At 42.6% G+C, this 18354-nt stretch overlaps 1 long non-coding RNA gene across 3 annotated transcripts in view; it reads left to right on the forward strand.

Annotated features, from left to right (window-relative positions):
- Positions 1-18354, forward strand: part of LOC142827591 (uncharacterized) — a 42982-nt gene that overhangs the window by 9715 nt on the left and 14913 nt on the right. The window contains exon 1 of one of the 3 annotated variants that reach the window (XR_012902274.1): positions 605-649. The exons of 1 other annotated variant lie outside the window; for it this stretch is intronic. This is a non-coding gene — a long non-coding RNA (uncharacterized LOC142827591). Of the gene's footprint in view, positions 1-604; positions 650-9959; positions 10052-18354 lie in introns of those variants that run through there. One more of the 3 variants, XR_012902273.1, reaches the window with a different exon arrangement.

The following is an 18354-nucleotide window of genomic DNA, read 5'->3' on the forward strand; positions in this document are numbered from 1 at the left end:
GATGTAGCTGAAGTTGCGTAGCTTTAATTCAACTTTAGCCCTACTGTGTAGATGTTCCCTTGGGGTGGGGGAAGAGAATTGGTACAAGGAGCCAGGCCTAGGGCTGAGACAGGGAAGGGAATCACTCAGAAGAGGTCAAGTTGGGGACTGGGGGAGAAGATGCAGAAAGTTCTGTGCCCACCAGAGCTCACTCTTCTCCAGACCCTGCAATGGAACCCAAGATTTCTTAGCTTCACCGTTCCTCCGCTGCTGACAAATACCTATGAAACCTGCTGGCAGAGTAGGTGTGTGTGTCTTAGCTCCCTCTAAGGGTGGTCCACATAAATAAAGACAACCAACTATCCCTGTTGTTCCACAATTATCACGGAATATCAATCACTTCATTAACTCAGTCAGCTCAGGTCTGTGGAGCATGGCACATCTTTTCTCCCTTCCCTGTGAGAATGTGGGGAGGTTGATGGACTGTTGTCACTTGTATGCCATCACAATCAATATTTCTACGTATTTTTACCCTTTGTTGTTATGACATCCCATCCAAATGCTGGGTACAGAATTATTAATTCCCCACATGATTTTTTGTGACCTTCTCCCCACAGCATCTGAGAGCTTGACAATCAATAATTGTTACACTTCACAATGTTCCTCTAAGGTAGGTAGGCATTACTACACTTGTATTTTACAAATGGGGTTAATGAGCCAAAGATTGAGGCAAAATTATCCAGAAAGTCCATTGTTTTCACTTATCTGTTGGATGCCCAGCTTTGTGTCAACTAAGATCTGAGTCTTCCAAATATTTAGCATTTTATAACACTCTTTACATATTCAAGCATAGATCTTACGGATTTTAGCTGTGAATGTGCTGCTCTGTAAAACTAACCCCCATTGACTCAAGCTGGGCTCCCAAAATGAAGAACATGCAGTTAATGATCAGCTGTGAAAACTTAAGTGACTTGTTCAGTATTTCAGATGTCTGTGGTAGAGACTGGGAGAGAATCCAGTTCTCCAGTGTATTTAGCTGCATGGAATTTCCTGGATGAGTCCTGGAGGGGAATAAGGCTATGTCTAGACTGCACTGCTTTTCTGGGATACTGGGAAAATTGTGTTTCTTTTTCCAACTTACCATTGCAATGTAGTCCTAGCCTAAGTGATCCCATAATTCAAAACCATATCAGGAATAGACACAAGGGGAATGAATTCCATAGAAAATCTTAATTCTGGCATGCCCCAATGTTCAAGTACTTGAATTTGCTACCTTAATGTATTCAGTCATGTTTGTATAAATTCTTTACAAATAAAAGAAATGGTCAAATAATGCAGCTTTACAAATTTGGACCTCTCTAAATGAGAGGAAGGAGACAGGTCCCTGTGGCCTGTTCCACTGTTCTGTTTGCAAATAATTTAAAAACATTATTTGTGCACAATTCCCCTTATAGCTGACCTATCACAGTATTTAATTGTATGTTATAGGCAAGGCTGAAATATATATTATTTTCTTAATAGAAATACACTGGGTGGGTGTTTTTCAGTTACAAAGATATTTTGGCAAAAGTCTTCTGCCATAGGATCACAGTCCTCTCCATTGGCTGTATGGAATCTCTTGGGACTAGTGCCCTGCAAAATAACAGATACTCGTGTCTAGCAGATAAATGCTCACTCATTACCATAAATAATTTTCCACTTTATACATTCTCACTTTCTTATTCATATCAATGCTAACTGAATTAGCTCTGATATAACACACCCATCTCTATACATCTACTATCTGTTGCTTTTTCTTTCCTTTCATGCATCTGACACAGTGAGTTGCAACTGTTGAAAACTTATGCAGCAATAAAATGTTTGGTCTTTAAGGTGCCACTGGAGTCCTTGCTAGTACCATTTTCATAATCAATACTTAGTGGTATGGCATCACAGTTATTTGACAACAGTGAATGGTAATTAGGGGGTAGCAATAACTAGAATACTGTGTTCCAAACCTGCTATTTCTGGGAATGGCCACATGTTCATATCATCTTGTGACATTCTTTGACAAGAATGGTGTTTGTGAAAGTGAATACTAGGCTTCCTCATTTTGGCTCATCTCTAGTTTTCATTACTAGCTCTATATCCAGTAGAACTGTGATGGCAGATGCTCACTAACACACTTCCCCTAAGTTAAATGAATATTAAACAATATGAAATTCCTGACTCATTAGCTGATTCAGTTAAAGTGAAGGAAATGCAAACCTAATATTTGATGAGATATGGGTTAGTATCTAAAGTCTTCAGTGTTTGCTTTCTTGGATTGAAAACTTTAGAGGTCTCATCAAAATTACTCCATGCCACTGGAAAATGAGGCCCTACGTCTTTTAAAACTGGTTCATAGAATCATGCTTAAGCACACATCATAGGTATTTTAGTTAGGTTCTCAGCACCAAGGATGTAGTTTGTTGTGTTTTGTGTTTGTTTTTCCCATTGTGTCTTATTGCTGTAGGTCAGAGGTTCTGAAACTTCATTATACCATGACCCGTTTCAGACAACAGTTACTACATGACCCTAGGTGGAGCCTGAGCCCTTCTGCTGGGAAGGGGAGGAATGGGACACGGCCTGAGCCCCATCACCCAGGGTAGGGGAAGAGAGGGCCACAGTCCAACCACCACTCCCCTGGGTAGGGGTAAAGCTTAGGCTTCAACTTCATCCCTAGGTAACAGCAAGTCTAATGCTCACCCTGTTGACCCCATTAAAAAGAGGTCAAGATCCACTTCAGGATCCTGACTCAGTTTGAGAACTGCTATAGGCCTAAAATAATATTCAGATACCTATGCATGTGCTTTACCTGCATGAATCGTCCCATTCTAATCCCTCTTTGCTGTTTATGTATTACTTTTAGCAATATCAGTTTATTTGGGGCTGTATGACAACCCTAGATGTCCTATATAAAGCTGCTGCTACAACCAAGCTTCTCACTTGGAAATTTTACATTGTATCACCCCTCACTTTGTTCCCTTATTCCAAGGATCCAGTCCCCAGGAGCATGGTGCTTGCAATGTATGGTAAGTGCTCCATGAGGGCCACTGCAGCAATACCCAGTATCCCCAGCTCCACTTCCTTGTAAAAAATAGTAACTCAAGTTGGAACACCTGAATGAAATCATTATGTTCCAGGAATGGACTATAATCAACCAGGCCCCAGAACAACGCCCCCTCCAGCTGGGAAGCCTCAACACTCCCTCCCAGTGGTTGTCATTCCATTCCATGTTTACCATAACCAAAAATACCTTTACAGAGTCTGTGGATGCTGTATTACTTACTGCCTCACGTGCTTAGTCTCATCTGAAATTGAACATTTGAGCACAAATAGTTTGAAACATTTTTTAAGTGGCGAGGGAAAGGTCAAATACTTTCCAATTATAAGTAAAGGTTGGGTTTGCTTTAACAGTTCTACAGGGCAAAAGGCTTAGGGTAGAAAGATGACGCGCCTTGGAAATGAATTTGCTTTGGAAGAGAAGTCACTGAGTTTTCAGAGAAAGTTGATTTGAGTTCACCCACTAACCCTTACATTTAGTAACACTCCATTTTGAAGAGATTCTCACTTAGATCCTGGCTTTGCGATGAGCACAGTGCAGGTAGGTAGACACCTGTGCCAATGCAGAGTTCATTATGGTTTTGGATCTAAGTAAGAAAATCTATTCAAAATGTAATGTTCCCACTGAAGTGAAGATGAGATCTTCAGAGTAAGCTCTTTTTCCCAGATCCATGAAGATACTCATGCACTTAACCCTAGTCTAAGGCCTTGTCTAAACTACAAAGTTCATTAGACTTAAGTTATATAGCGATACACCCATAGGTGAGGTGGTGTGGCCTCCCTGTGAGCCAGAAGGGAGGAACCACTCTCTCTGCTCCACTGAGTGTGGGCAGAGTTTAGCCAGGCTCAGCCCTCCCACTGGAAGTTGTGGGGGTGGGACAGGAAGTACAAATGATGGAGTACCCAGCTCAGCTGAGGCTGAGTCAGGGAAGGAGACAGATGTGCCTTGATCGCTGCTGCTGAGCCATTAGGCACCCTGGACTTGGAAAGGCCTGACGCTGAGGAGGAGGAGCTGAAGCTATTGGTGGCTGAATACCAAGATGAACTGGAGGAGCTAGAGCACTACTAGCAGCTGAATACCCAGATGATCCTAAGGAGTCTGATCTGGAGCTCAGGTAGGAAGTAGCCCATGGGTTTTAGTTGGTGGTGTGGCTTGCCAGCCAGTCAGTGTGTTGCAGGAGGATCCCCAGTGACCCAGTGGTGGGATATTCCTCCACCGTTAGGGTTTGGGGTTGACACTCAGTGGAGTCTGGAAAATCTGCATTTCCTCCCTGACATCCTGCCTCCAGGGTGACCATCTCCCCACCCTAGTCTAAAGGCCTTGTCTAAACTACAAAGTTCAGTAGACTTAAGTTATATAGCGATACACCTAAAGGTGGTGTGGCCTCCCTGTGAGCAGTGCTTGCTCATGTGACCAGTACTTTCTCATGCACCCCCCTGAATAGGGATCCAGGGCCTCCTGTCTTCGGGAGTGATCCTTGTTACAAAGGCTAGGATGCTGTGCTTACTCTGCCAATCTCCAAACTGTAGACCATGATTCTGGTGACGTATGGAGGCAGTGTGGCCTCCCTTGGAGCCAGAAGGGGAGGGACAACTGTGCCAATGTACTACAAGCCTCCACTATAATTAAACTACTGCTGCATGTCCAAACTGTGCTCCTTGTGTCAGCAGAGCATGTTCACAGTAGCAGCTTTTGCATCAACACAGAGCAGTGCACCATGGATGCACTCCCCACCATCTACAACAGGGTGCTTCAGGATCAGGTTCAGCATCCCATGATTTCCTACAATTCAGTGCATTTTCTAGTACATTACTAATCAGCTCCTGAAATCTGTGCACCCGCCACATCTGTCAGCACAAATCTTGCACTGCTCCCCAATATTGTGATGGTGGATTGTGTTCCCACAATGCTCTGCTCCTGCAGTATTTCATGAGCTGCAACTCTGATGATGATACCTTGAAATCTGCCTTGCTTTGTGCCATAGAATGAAACAACCCTTGATTGCAGTTGGCATTTGTGAAGCAGCTTGACATGATGGACTGTCAGTTTTTGAGATCAGAAACAAACACTGGGTGGTGGGATTGCATCACTATGCAGATCTGGGGTGACAAGCAGTGGCTGCAGAACTTTTGAGATGCAAAACTCCACTTTTCTGGAACTGTGTGTGGTGCTCACCCCAGTCTCACGGTGCAGACTCTCTAAAATGAGAGCTGCTCTTTTCATTCCTAGTGATAATCCTCTGGCCTGGAAAAGAAGTCCCTGCTTGCAATATGCTGTACAGGCCTGTGTTCCTAAAGATGCGCGAGTTATGCTCCTTCCCTGACCATCCACACTGCTTCTTCCTCTTGCTATGCAGTGTGGCAGGTGCCTAACTCATTCCCATCAGAAACATGCTAGGTGCCTAAATTGCCTGACGGGTTCCCATTCCTGGATAGCTAAGCAGAAAGGCATCTGTGTGCAGCCCCAAACTCCAGAAAGGAGAGGCTCAGAACGTGTCCTTCTCATGCATAGAGCCCACTGACTAGTTTAGGCAGCTCCCCTCCTACTGTGGTGTCTGTGTGGATCACATTCTAAGGATCTAGCTCACCCCATTGCATGAAGCTCCCCTAGGCATCTAAGTAGGCTTTGTGGATTACAATCTTTTCCCCATGATTTCTCTGGTACTCTTACAGTTAGGCATGGCAAAAGCTAAGCCTTGTAGCCCCTAAAGTCTCTTGAGGGATTCCACCTCTCATGATGGGCCCTGAGTGCATTAGAGAAGAGATTTTTCTTTCAAGAGGCAGCACTAACATTCTAATGACAGGTCACTAAGAATTACAAATTGTCTTAGGTATAGCTCCATATATATTTATATCTCATAGAGTTGGAAGGGACCTTGAGAAGTAATTGGGTCCAGTCCCCTGTCTTCATGGCAGGACCAAGTACCATCCCTGAGAGACATGTCCCAGATCACTAAATGGCCCCCTCAAGGATTGAACTCACAACCCTGGATTTAGCAGGCTAATGATCAAACCACTGAGCTATCCCTTCTATTTTTGATGGGTGAATACTTGGTTATAAAATAACCCAATGCTAGACACTGTTGCCTAATGAGCAGGCACAAAAACAGCACATCTGGGATAGGGATGTTAAATTGCATGTAATCAGCTAATCAAATAGTCAATGGAATTTCCATTGGCTTCAGGAGCTAACCCTGCTGCAGCTTTGCCTTTTAACTGTATTAAGATCCGCCAGACTCTTAATACATTTAAAAGGCAGAGGTGTAGCGGGGCGGAGTGGGGGACTGGATGTGAGCCGGGAATCAGTTGTCCCAACTCATGCTCAGACAGCGTCTGGGATCAGGTGTGAGCTGGGAATCAACTAAGTCCCGGCTCTCATCTGCTCCCTGCTATGCCTCTGCCTCCCCTGGTCCCCCAGATGGTGCTGGGGGGGAGCTGGCTTTTGAGCCAGCTCCCCCCAGCATTGGATCCTGCTCCCCGCCCCGCTTGCTGCACCTCTGATGGAGGCAGCAAGGGAGTAAGTGACTAGTCGAGTCACTACCCAACTACTAACTAGTCGCTTGCATCCCTAATCTCTGAAGAAGCTCAGCCATGGTGTGAATTAGGGTATTCATAAAACAGCTCAAAAAAAAAAAAAACCCTGTTGCTGCTTAGGATATTAGCTAGCTAGAAGAAAAACACAAGGAAATGACCTCCTTATTTACTAATATTAAGATGGTGATTGGAGGGTTAGGGTTCCTGTAACAGCAGCATTCATGTTTTGTTTGGAAATGGGTGACACGGAAGGGATCATGTGAGGATTACCTGTTGAGTTCCCTCCCTCTGGGGCATATGGCATTGACTACTGTCGGAAGACAGGATACTGGGCTACATGGGCCATTGGTCTGAACCAGTATGGCCATTCTTATGTTCTTAATATCATGTGGAACTCCATGTACAGTTCCTCTGACACTTTTAATATTAGAGCCATAGTTTTCTTCATTTGCGGTCATTTCCTAGCACTTGAGCACACAACATTGCTATCCTCTCTCTCCATGTGAACCTTACTAAAGCAGCAAGCTTATAATAGTACTGTAGCATTAACTCAATTTAACTGTCCTTAGCATAGCAAGGTAGGTATTTTAACTCCCAAGCCTACTAAAATATAAATATTAAAGGGCGGTTTAGTCTTGTTTTCCCCTAAAAGTTTTATTTAAAAAAATTGTCGGAGAATGACCTTCTTTTCTCAATAAGAGCACTCTTTCAGAGTAATACAACTTCACTTTCAGCCTCCCCTACACAGCTTCACCACTGCTACTTACTGTGTCCTCTAGTTTCCCCCTCCAGCCTACCATTTGTCTCAGCACACACTTCACTCCTTTCCTGCTCTTTCCCATATGTTCTCCTTTTGAGCACACCACCCCATCACTCACTACCTGCCATACTTTTTCCAAAAATATGGTGATAACAATAGTACTTTCCACTTCTCCAGCAATTTTAATCTTGTGATATAGAAGCACTTGGCAAAGAATGGATCACATGTATCCAAGAAGCCAGCGGAAAAGATGGGGACAGAACTCATCTGCTGTTGCCAGCCAGCAGCTGCCTTGGCCATTGGTACTGAAATTATTACTGGTTTAAACATTCCCTATGTGTTCCTAAGTATGTCCTCATTCTATTAATACTTTTAAGTAAATACCTTAACACTTGCTTAGTGTTCATCTTTTTTTATCAAACTTTATTTAATTTGTTACAAAATCTAGCTGCTCTAAATCTCTTTGGCAGAACTTTATCGCTTGCAATGTTCCCTAGCTGCCCTATGTAATGGAAACGTGGGTTATGGCTTTGCAATGTCTGTGCTGAGCTTCAATAACAATGTTTATGCTGCCTTGTGCTGTTATGGCAACTGCAATCAGTTTCTAAAATGACATTCAGAAAATAAGGACTCGTATGTGTCAAGTTGCTATAGAAACACATTTTCTGTGTTTAAGAAATTCAGTGTATATTGTCACACGTCCCTTTTGAAACATCTGGACAACAGAAGAGGGGCTACGTTGTGGCTGAAACACATAGTCAAATGTCAATGGAATGCAGGATTGCATCAGCAGAGCAACAGATTGGAATCAAATGGAATCATTAAGCCTTACTCAGTAGGGATAAGTTTTCCCCCATGTTCCAGTGGGCCTTCTGCTTGAGAAACTAAGGGTGTGACTTTTTTTTTTCCCCATGCCTCTGTTTCAAGGCCTTCATATACAGGCAGTCCCCGGGTTACGTACAAGATAGGGACTGTAGGTTTGTTCTTAAGTTGAATCTGTATGTAAGTCAGAACTGTCGTCAGCCGCTGCTGAAACTGATCAGTTTCAACCGTGGCTGAATCTGGACGCCAGTTCTGACTTGCATACAGATTCAATTTAAGAAACCCAGGCGTCCACAAGTCAGCTGCTGATTAAACTGATCAGCGGCTGATTCCAGGAAGCCTGGGGCAGAGCAACTCTGCCTCGGGCTTCCTGTAGTCAGCCGCTGGTCAGTTTCAGCAGCGGCTGACTTGGGGATGCCTGGGGCAGAGCAGCTGGGGTGCTGCCGGGTTGGTCCAGAGCGGCGCTGCGGGACCAACCTGGCAGCCCCCAGCTGCCCTACCCCAGGGGTAGGCAAGAAAAGCCTGGTCTGCTGGGGGGGGCACTAGCTGCACCCCCCCCTGCAGACCAGGGAGATGGGGAGCAAAGCCTTGGAGCACGCCCGCAGCAGGACAGCCCAAGCGCTCCTGGGCTGTCCCCCTGCGGGCATGCTCCGTGGCTTTGCTCCCCGTCTCCTGACCAGCAGACCAGGGAGATGGGGAGCAAAGCCACGGAGCACGCCCGCAGGGGGACAGCCCAGGAGCGCTTGGGCTGTCCTGCTGCGGGCGTGCTCCAAGGCTTTGCTCCCCATCTCCCTGGTCTGCTGGTCAGGAGACGGGGAGCAAAGCCACGGAGCATGCCCGCAGGGGAACAGCTCTAGCGCGCCTGGGCTGTCCCGCTGTGGGCGTGCTCCAAGGCTTTGCTCCCCATCTTCCTGCAGTCCAGGGAGACGGGGAGCAGCTTTTCTCGCCCCGGAGGATGGGGGCGGCGGACCGCGGTGCATCTGGGCGTCCTGCCGCTCCCATCCTCTGGGGCGAGAAAAGCCCTGTTCGTAACTGCAGATCCGACATAAGTCGGATCCGCGTAACTTGGGGACTGCCTGTAGTTAGACCACTGTGGGGCCAAGGATGCTCCTCTATCACACCCTGCCAGATCTGTATCCGGAGTATGGATGTAAGCAACTAGTTGACTACCTGATAAGCATGTGCTCATGAACTACCTGGAAAATCAGAATCTTGGAGAGGTATGACTGACTAGAAACCGTGGCCAGGAGGCACTAAAATATTTACTGCCCTGAACAAATTCAAGTACTAGCCTCTTAAATGAGTCCCTACAGTCTTAGACTGATTGTTGTATGTACTCTTTAATCTGATAAAAGATCATGGCTTTTGGATTGTAGGTACCATTGTTTGCAAATGTAGGAAAGTATTTTAAGGCCTTGTGGGTTTTGGTCAGTTTTAAAGGTCACTATTACATTGGATAATCTTTCAGTGAATCATCAGAAACACCGTCACTGTTTCTATGGGCTTCCAATGTCGTCTAAATTACTGCTGAAATTGAGCCACATCTCTCAGCTCCCTAAGCTAATATAACTATGTGTTGGCCATGTTCTCTGCTGTACAGTTGATGGATTCTAGACATCACAGTTCAACATTTCTTATCCAAGCTTTTTCAATGCAATGCAGCCTGGAAGAATTATTTACCAGGAATAGGAGGCCATTTGAGGTAAACGTCTCTGAGCATGTTAAACTTAAAGGAAAAAAAGTATCTGCATAGTGATAACTTCATGACTGTGAATGTGGTTGCACAAGTAAAGAGGGAAGGAGCAGTGGAGAGTGATCCTTGTTCTACATTACAGACATTAACAACAACAAACTTGGATACCCAAAGTTCTGGTAAGTGACTAAATTCAATATTCAGTCATGAGTTCAGTTGAGGACATCTGAAAATTGGGTTGCCAATATGACAGGAATAATTCTAAGAATAAGAGTCAAAGTAAGTGTGTGTGTGTGTGTGTGTGTCTAAGAAGAAAGACGATAAACTTTGCCCCCCAACACCTTACAATGGCAATTTAAAAGAGAACAAGATGGAAAAGCAGATTTCTTTGATCCTTCAAATATAGCCATGCGACAAGGTGCTAGCTCCAAGGATTGGGGAGGAAGAAAGAATCTTTAGTTTCTGAGATCATGATAAGGCAAAGCACCCTAAAGATTTAAAATCCAGCCCCTGCCATCTCTGCAGCTATTGTAGGTCACCCTGCAGCTTTATCAGTGCAGATTTGCTTCATGAAAGGGTTAGGGGGAGGAATGCACACTCCCAGTGTAGTGTTAGGCAGTGACTAGTCACAGAAAGCAGGTGAAGGTGGAACAAGTGCAAGGGGATACACCACTGTGCAGTCTCTGTTCTGCCATTGTGTGGTTGGAGAGGGTTAGAGGAGAGGGACCGCTGAGCCTTCTTCAGCTATTGGCCTAAAGTAATTCTGTGGAGTGCCTCCGCAGCTGTTTCATGGCCTGAGCAGGGGATTTGCTTCTCACTCACCCCAATACATCTGTTCAGCACCTGGACCAGCTATTTGGGTGGGCTGATTGTCAAAGTATTGTAGCCTAAGGCAAAACTCTATAGTGATAGACAATAATAATTCATAGTGCTGTGTGGTTCCCAAGAGAAGGAAGGAAACCTCCTTTAATGAAAACAAATCTCTATCATAAGTCCTTCATCTAGCTAGGGACTGCTAAAATAGCAATATACTGCATGGTTTAGTTTCTGAGTTTTAAATCAGCTAGTTTTGTTAGGAGAAAAATTAACATGCTGTTGAAATGCATGGGTGATGGCATTTACAAAGCAAGCTGTAATTCTTTTGGCCAACTACAAAAGAAAAGCTTAGTTACTTAAAGGCTATAAAAAGTTTTGAAAGCTGATGCTTTGGTGACGTAAAGTACAGTGCTTACAGATTGTAATGGTTCCAGAAGATGTTTTCATCTCCTTCCAAAAATGTCTCCCTCTTTGGGGGGGGGGCTTCCTACATTCTACTCAGTTGTCGATAAGCACCAGAAAAGTTAGAAATAAGAGGACATACTCCAAATACTATGGGGGGGGGGGGAAATAAATGTTTCCCTAACTTGCTTTTCTTTTACACTCCTGGGAATTTAGAGCATACAAATTTAGAAGTGTTCTTTGTAACGTACGTGACTTCCTAAGAGTGTTAACTGAACATTGGAAATAGCTGGGTCAGTGTCCTGCCCTGAGATTGCATCACCATTATTGGGGAAAAAATTACAATTATCTGTGAGGTTTTTGTTGGTTTTCAGTCGGGTGTTTATTTTTTGGTCATTCCTGCTGGCTGAATTGTATGAATGTAGTTGAAGAGTGATTCGACCTTGTTCATATTATTGAGTTCAGCTTCTTCATAAAGCAGTTGTTTGCTTTTTCCTGCAGATTAAGGCAACTTTTTTTTTAAATATATGTGCCTAATGTCAGGCATCTGAAGTCCTATTTAGATACCGGGAGAAATGGTCTGACTGGGTAGAGGGGTTGAGGAAGCCCAGCTTCTGCTGAAGTCAATGGGAAGTGCAGGTGTTTAGCAACTTTGAAAATAAGGCTAAAACTTATATTTATGGCTCCTAGCTTTAGGCTCCCAGGTTTTAAAATTTGGGCTTCCCCTAGTATTACATAGCCATAAGATTGCCAGGCTTTTTTGTGGATTTCACTTGTGATGAAGCCTTCAAATCTGCTGTAGCATGGTTAATAACATATATTTAATATAATTAAGTAGCAGAAGGGAAAAACCAAAAGGCTATGTCTACACTATAGCATATTTTCTGCCAAAAAAGACTTAATGAGGGACTCATTAGCATCAGTTGCAACATCATTAGCATATTTTCTGCTGTTTCTTTTTGCACAAGGGATTTTTGTGCAAAAAGCAGCAGTGTGGGTGTGCCCTTTTTGCGCAATACCTCCATTTTGCACAAAGTTCCTTATGCCTCTCCAGGACAGACATAAGGATCTTGTGCAAAATGGAGGTTTTGCACAAAAAGGGAATACCCACACTGCTGCTTTTTGCGCAAAAACCCCTTGCACAAAAAGAAATGGCAAAAAGTATGCTAATGTCGTAACTTAGCATATTTTCTGTCGAAAAACGTGTAGTGTAGATCTAGTTAAACAATAAAATGGTCCCAAGGAGAGTAATTTGTTTACTTCTAAATCAAGACTACACAGAGAATTTCAGAAACTAAAATACAAATGGAAAGAGAAAATGCTAGAAAACACCCACAGCTGAAATTGAGAGGAAAATACCAGAAAATCAAAGCTAGGAAACAAAGGATGGTTGAAAAATCTTGTTAGCTAACTTCTACTCTTCTGAAGCTTCAGGGGGTAGCCTGAGTTAGTCTATAAAGTGCTACCAGACCTTTTGTTGTTTAAGTTTCTACTACTGTTCTAAAGGTCAAGAAAATTAAACATAATGTACAAAGTAAAAGTGGATAGTTATTCCATAAGTTTACCAAACAAATATAATCTAGAATAGATGTGAAGAACATTGCAAATAATGACTTTGAAGGCTAGCTCAGGTATTGGTAGCTTATACTAGATAATCATGGTTCATATAATTTATCTAATGGGATGAAAGGAACCTTTTATGTTTAAAAATTATGACCCAAAAAAGATAATTCCAAGAAGTCTCCATTAGTGACCATTATTGAAGTTTTCCTAAGCCAATGAATTTTATTCCACATTAATCAATGAAAAATGTTGTTGTTGTTTTCACATTTAGGACAGTATATAGTTTTGACTTTTTTTTTCATGAATCCTCAAATTAATTGGAGCCAATGAATTCAGAATATTTCTGATCTTATAAACACTTCTTTCTTTGTTGCATGATGATCCTCAGTATCAAAGACTAACAGTGACTGTTGCTCAACCACAAACATCCATACTAAAAAAATAAATTCTAGCTAAAGGCCAATTTTGCTGTTCTGAACATGTCAGAATTCTGGAGGGAGTTTTGAATCTAATGGGCAATGTAGAACACAATATCAGTAAAATCTATAAACTGCTGGAAACAGTGAACAGTCATGCAAAAGTTAAGAATCGATCCTTTACTCATAGATGTGGAAAGAAAAAGGAATCAAATGCTGAGTTTGCTCTCTGGCAACTTACCACATACCACAGAAGAAAACCATTTTGTGTATCCTTCCAGGGCTATAAATACATAGTAAATCTCATGCATAAATGCAAAATAGCTAACAGAAAAATAACAAATGACATGCAGATATCAAAATCCAGATTCCATAGGCACGAATGGTCACACATAGTTTTGCACAATTAAGGGGTCGGCACCAGAGAAATTATAGAGCAATCTGACATGCTGGTACAAACTTAAAGGTACTTAATGAGTATTACACAGTTCTGTGATAGGCAAGTGGGTGGTAGACTCTGCTTGCCTGATAGATGGAGCACAGATGATTTTCTGAGAGAGCGCTGATCTAGTGAGAGACATTGCATTTTGGATGTTTTTAATTTTGTATGATCTGCACTTTCCTGTGATTTACATGATTAAAGAGCATAAGGTAGATAGACTGAGGGGTGTGTGTGTGTGTGTGTGTGTGTGTTGACTAACTGCTTTGCAACTATTGTGTGGTATTGAGTAAGTTAAATTGTAAACCAGAAGCTTTACACTTTTGGGGTGGAGTTCTGGGATCAGTTTTGAATATTGGCAGGGTCTGAAAGGTCAGTGCCATACCCAGTGGGACTAGACAATTGGATAGTGGATTCCAACACCTGGATGGGAAGATTACCAGATAAAAGGTCTGAACTTGAGAGTGTGCCTAGAACAGCTGAGATTGGAGCAGTAGCTGGGCTTCACTCAGGATTAGGAGCTTGAAATACCCTCTAGGAATCGAGAGCATAAAGGCTTGGATTCCCCTCATAGCAATTGTAGTAGGTAGCCAAGAAGGGGCATTTGCTAGGATCTACAGGCCTGTCGACAGGCAAGAGCAAAGTGGGCAGTTGTCCCGCAGCCTAGCAATTTAAAGGGACCAGGGCTGCCAGCCCATGCCAATGTTGCTTCAGAAGCAGTGGCAGTAGGAGCCCTGAGCTCTTTAAACCATCTCTGGAATGGCATGTGGCACAGTCCTAGCAGCTTTGAGGGTTGAGGGGGGCTGTCACAGCACACTCAGGCCAGCTGGCCCCGTCTGCCCAAGAATACCCTTTCCAGGAGTGCAGAGCTAGATCCCTCCCCACACTTTGCCCATGTTGCCCAGCAAGTCTTTCAGCTCACCTGAGGATCCATGATGTACTTTGTTGGGATTCCCTCTGAGACCTTATCCATAACACCTCCTTCAGTTCTGGGAGAATACTGCATCCAGTCACTGCAACTCCTAACTCATCACTGAGTTTTCTTTATTGGCATACAGTAAAATTACAGCTGAGTTAATCAGGATGTTCCACCCACCCAACACACTACATATGAATCAGCTTACATATATACACACTTACTCTCAATATTATTGATTAATACATTATATCACACGCATTGATTGGTCTAATTTTTGTAACCACTCCTTGTACAGAGCATGAACTGTCCACAAGCTGGAAAGTATGCTAGTAAGAAAAGTTGCAGCTGAAAGCTTACCACACATTACTCTTGTTTTCTTTACCTACTAACTACGTTATTTGCAAGGCCACTTCTGAGCTTCTGCTTTCTCCATTGGTAACCTCTGTTCCTTACTTCTGTTTTCTTTCACTGTTCATGCCAGGCTTATATCCATATTCTTAAAATGTACTCCCAATCATGACTTGACTACATCTTGCTTTTGCAGTACAGTCAGAAGGGAAAGGATGCAATTTTCTTTATTCCAAAGTGTAATAAAGACCAACATCAAGGGTTAAAGAACTTGGAGGTACTCCACAAGAAGAAATTACAAAATGCATTTTCCTGTGTTCCCAAAGGGGTTTTTGCATTTGGGTGGTAGAAGTATACCACCCAAGGACAGGGAATCTGTGACCCTGTGCCCAAGTGGGGAACAGCCTTGACACAACACCTGAGTCTGATATAAGTATTTCCATTTCTAAAAAATAAGCCCTTTTAAAAAGGCAATATACTCCATCTAATTCTTATCTCCTCTTCAGGCAACATTATCCCACTGAAATCAATGTTCAGTTTATTTATCCTGTTATCTTATACTGGGCATAATAATGTTCCCTATAGTCTGAATCTGAAAGCTTCTGTTGACTTTGTTATAATTCTTTTATAGAATAGCTGCTTTTGTGGGAAGAGTTATAGGAAAAATCATCCCTTTCAACTCCTTAATCATCATCTTACATTCATGCATTGTTAAGCATGATACCCTGATGAATTCCACAAGATACTTTCTCATACAGGCAGCAAAGCAGAATGAAAAGGATAAGATATGAGAATTTTAAAAATTCAATATCAAAGACTAGACTAACCATAAAAACCCTGCCACATCTCTGGCTTATTTCCCTGGAAGGCAGTTGATTGTGGAGTTGCACCAGGAGGAATTTAACCTAGTTAACTTTTTTACAGAATTTTACTTAATGAAAACAAATTTACCATAAATCCCCATTTATAGCTCAGAAGACATGAAACCAAGATAGTGGGAAACAATCAAGGCATAGGTCGGTAACACACAAAACATGTTACTAGGATATCCTCTCCATGTATTATTTGAGGTTGGATTAAAGCAATCGAGAGCTCTAACACCCACCTTCCTCCCAGGGAGCATCTGAGATGTGGCCCTACTTTTGCTTGGTAGAGCCTGCTACCACAGACCACTGCCTACAGAAGGGCTTGGAACAACTCAGCCAGGCAGAGTGAGGTAGGAGTCAGGTGATTTTACCAAGACTCTATCAAAAAGACATGGGGTTGGCAGCAATGAGGTCCTGGTGTCCCTCCTCCATGCACATGTAACACTAACAGGCAGAACCACACCTGGGACCTCTGGAACTTAGTGCATGAACCTCTACTACTTGAGCTATAAAGCCAGCTGGCTCTCAGCTATGGCTGTAGAGAACTCATTATTTCTCTCTGTAAGTTGTCTAAGTGCCACTACATGGGCCCATGAACCACACCCAGTAGGTATGTTGGTTACACACACTCACTCACGTGCCTCAATTGGGGCAGTGTTGACAAGAGTGCCCTACACTAGAGAAGTAGTTTCAAAATTAAATCAGAGTTAGAGGGGTGAACAGTGCCTCTGAAGCTGCTATTTCAGGCTCTCTGCAGAACCAGGCAGACACAACTGCATTAGTTATACTTTGGTTACATTTTCAAGCTCTTTTTTTTTTTTTTTTTTTTTTTTTAATTGTGAGAGCTGAAGTTTTTTTTAAAAATGAAACCTAAGGTTGACTTCATGAGCAGGTGCCCCAGGCACATGCCTATAATACCTGAGTCTTCACCTAGACCTCATAATATACAGTGGATGTCTGCTGTTCCAGATAGTCTAACCATTTATTAGAAATATCAACTGACAGAGTTCTCATATGAGTGCCACTCAAGTATATAATAGTTTAGTTTGTCATGCAGTCTATTTATTTTTAATGGTTTCCTTTTTTATGTAATAAAGGGATATTAAAAAGTTAAAAATACACCCTATTAAATGGTCACCAAAACGACCTCATTATTCATCTCATAATCACAGAGAGAAAGCTTGAAGTAGCATAGCTGCTGAAATTCAGTTTCCCAGCAGGCTGTATCTCTGGAGATGCTTCAATATGTCTTCTTGACACCTCTTTGGTAATAGCAGTAGTGGGGCAGAAAATAATTGATTTTGCTAGAGGATTACAGGCTTCCTGTTTGAGTGTTTCTTTTCATTTCCTGCAAGTGGGTACAGTGTGTTCATATGATTGAGGGAGTTTTACTTGAGCAAATCTATTGCCAATGAACTAATTCACCCAGACGTCTAATTCAACCATTCTAGGTCAGTATCTTTTTCTTTACCATAGATAGCATCCACTTCAAAATATGCTCTTTCTCCGTTGACTAAAATCTGCAAGTCCTACCTGAATTTAAATTAAAAAACAAGCATAAAGGGGTGTGTGAGGAGGGATTTTAAAATGTTGTTGTTGGTTGGCTTCATTCTGGGCTTGCAGCAGTGAAAAACCATTATTAGAAGATTAATGTAAGCTATCATGATTTGATTTTTACATCATCTAAACTGAAAACAAAATATTCAGTAGGGGAAGTGGTCTTATTCAACACAATTATTATTTCTAATGATTTCATTTATTTGAATGCATGCATATGAGTGTTCAAAGCCATATATGATTTGATACATTTAATATTGTAGGAGTTAGAACCCATTGTGACTGTTGTGATATCAGAAATATTGGCTACTAATAAAATGAACACTGATGAAATGTGATACATGTGTTTTGATACTAATGTTGTATCCAAGGGCCTGATTAGGATGTTTGGAAAATGTCTTAGATTCTGCTGCTGTACTTTTTGGTCCTGTCCGTGCCTTCTAGTTGGTGTATCAAACTGGAATATGGGCAGTCTTGCCTAGTAATCAACACAAAGGCAGACAAGTTTAGTGCTCACAGCTGGAATCAGAGGACAGGAACAGTATTGAAGGTCAGAGTTAAGGGTCAGGAACCATAGCTATGTCTACACTGGCGCGATCTTGCGCCAGAGATATGCAAATGAGGCTAAGCGTGGCATATCACCGAGCCTCATTTGCATATCTAATGAGCCGCCATTTTGCGGAAGAGGCTTTTGCGCCAGAAGGAGCTGTCTACACTGCCCCTTCTTGCGCAAGAAAAACCCTCTTGTGCAATGCCGTTATTCCTGAAAATAATCAGCATAGCAGCATTCCACGAGGGTTACAGGGATGCCAGAATAGCACACCTGCTATTTTAGCAAATAGCGGGGCTTTTAAAGATGCGGTGTTGATATTTCAGGATACCAGAAGTAGCAACACAATCTGGACGTACCCAAACTGTCAGTACCCCTCACTAAAGGCGTCTCTGACGATGTCTCCCTCATTGCAATAGCATGCTGTATAAGCAATGTTTTACAACCAACAAGTGTAACTAATAAACAACATCTTTATCTTTACTAGTAGTGATACATTTATCTAATATGCAAGACAGTCTTCATTGATGTATGTTGTGTTCTGTTCTGATATGAGGCACTTTCCAAGCCTATGATAACAGAGGATGCTCTTAAATACTTAGTAAA

This window comes from Pelodiscus sinensis, chromosome 3 (assembly GCF_049634645.1).
Source record: "Pelodiscus sinensis isolate JC-2024 chromosome 3, ASM4963464v1, whole genome shotgun sequence".
NCBI lineage: Eukaryota > Metazoa > Chordata > Testudines > Trionychidae > Pelodiscus > Pelodiscus sinensis.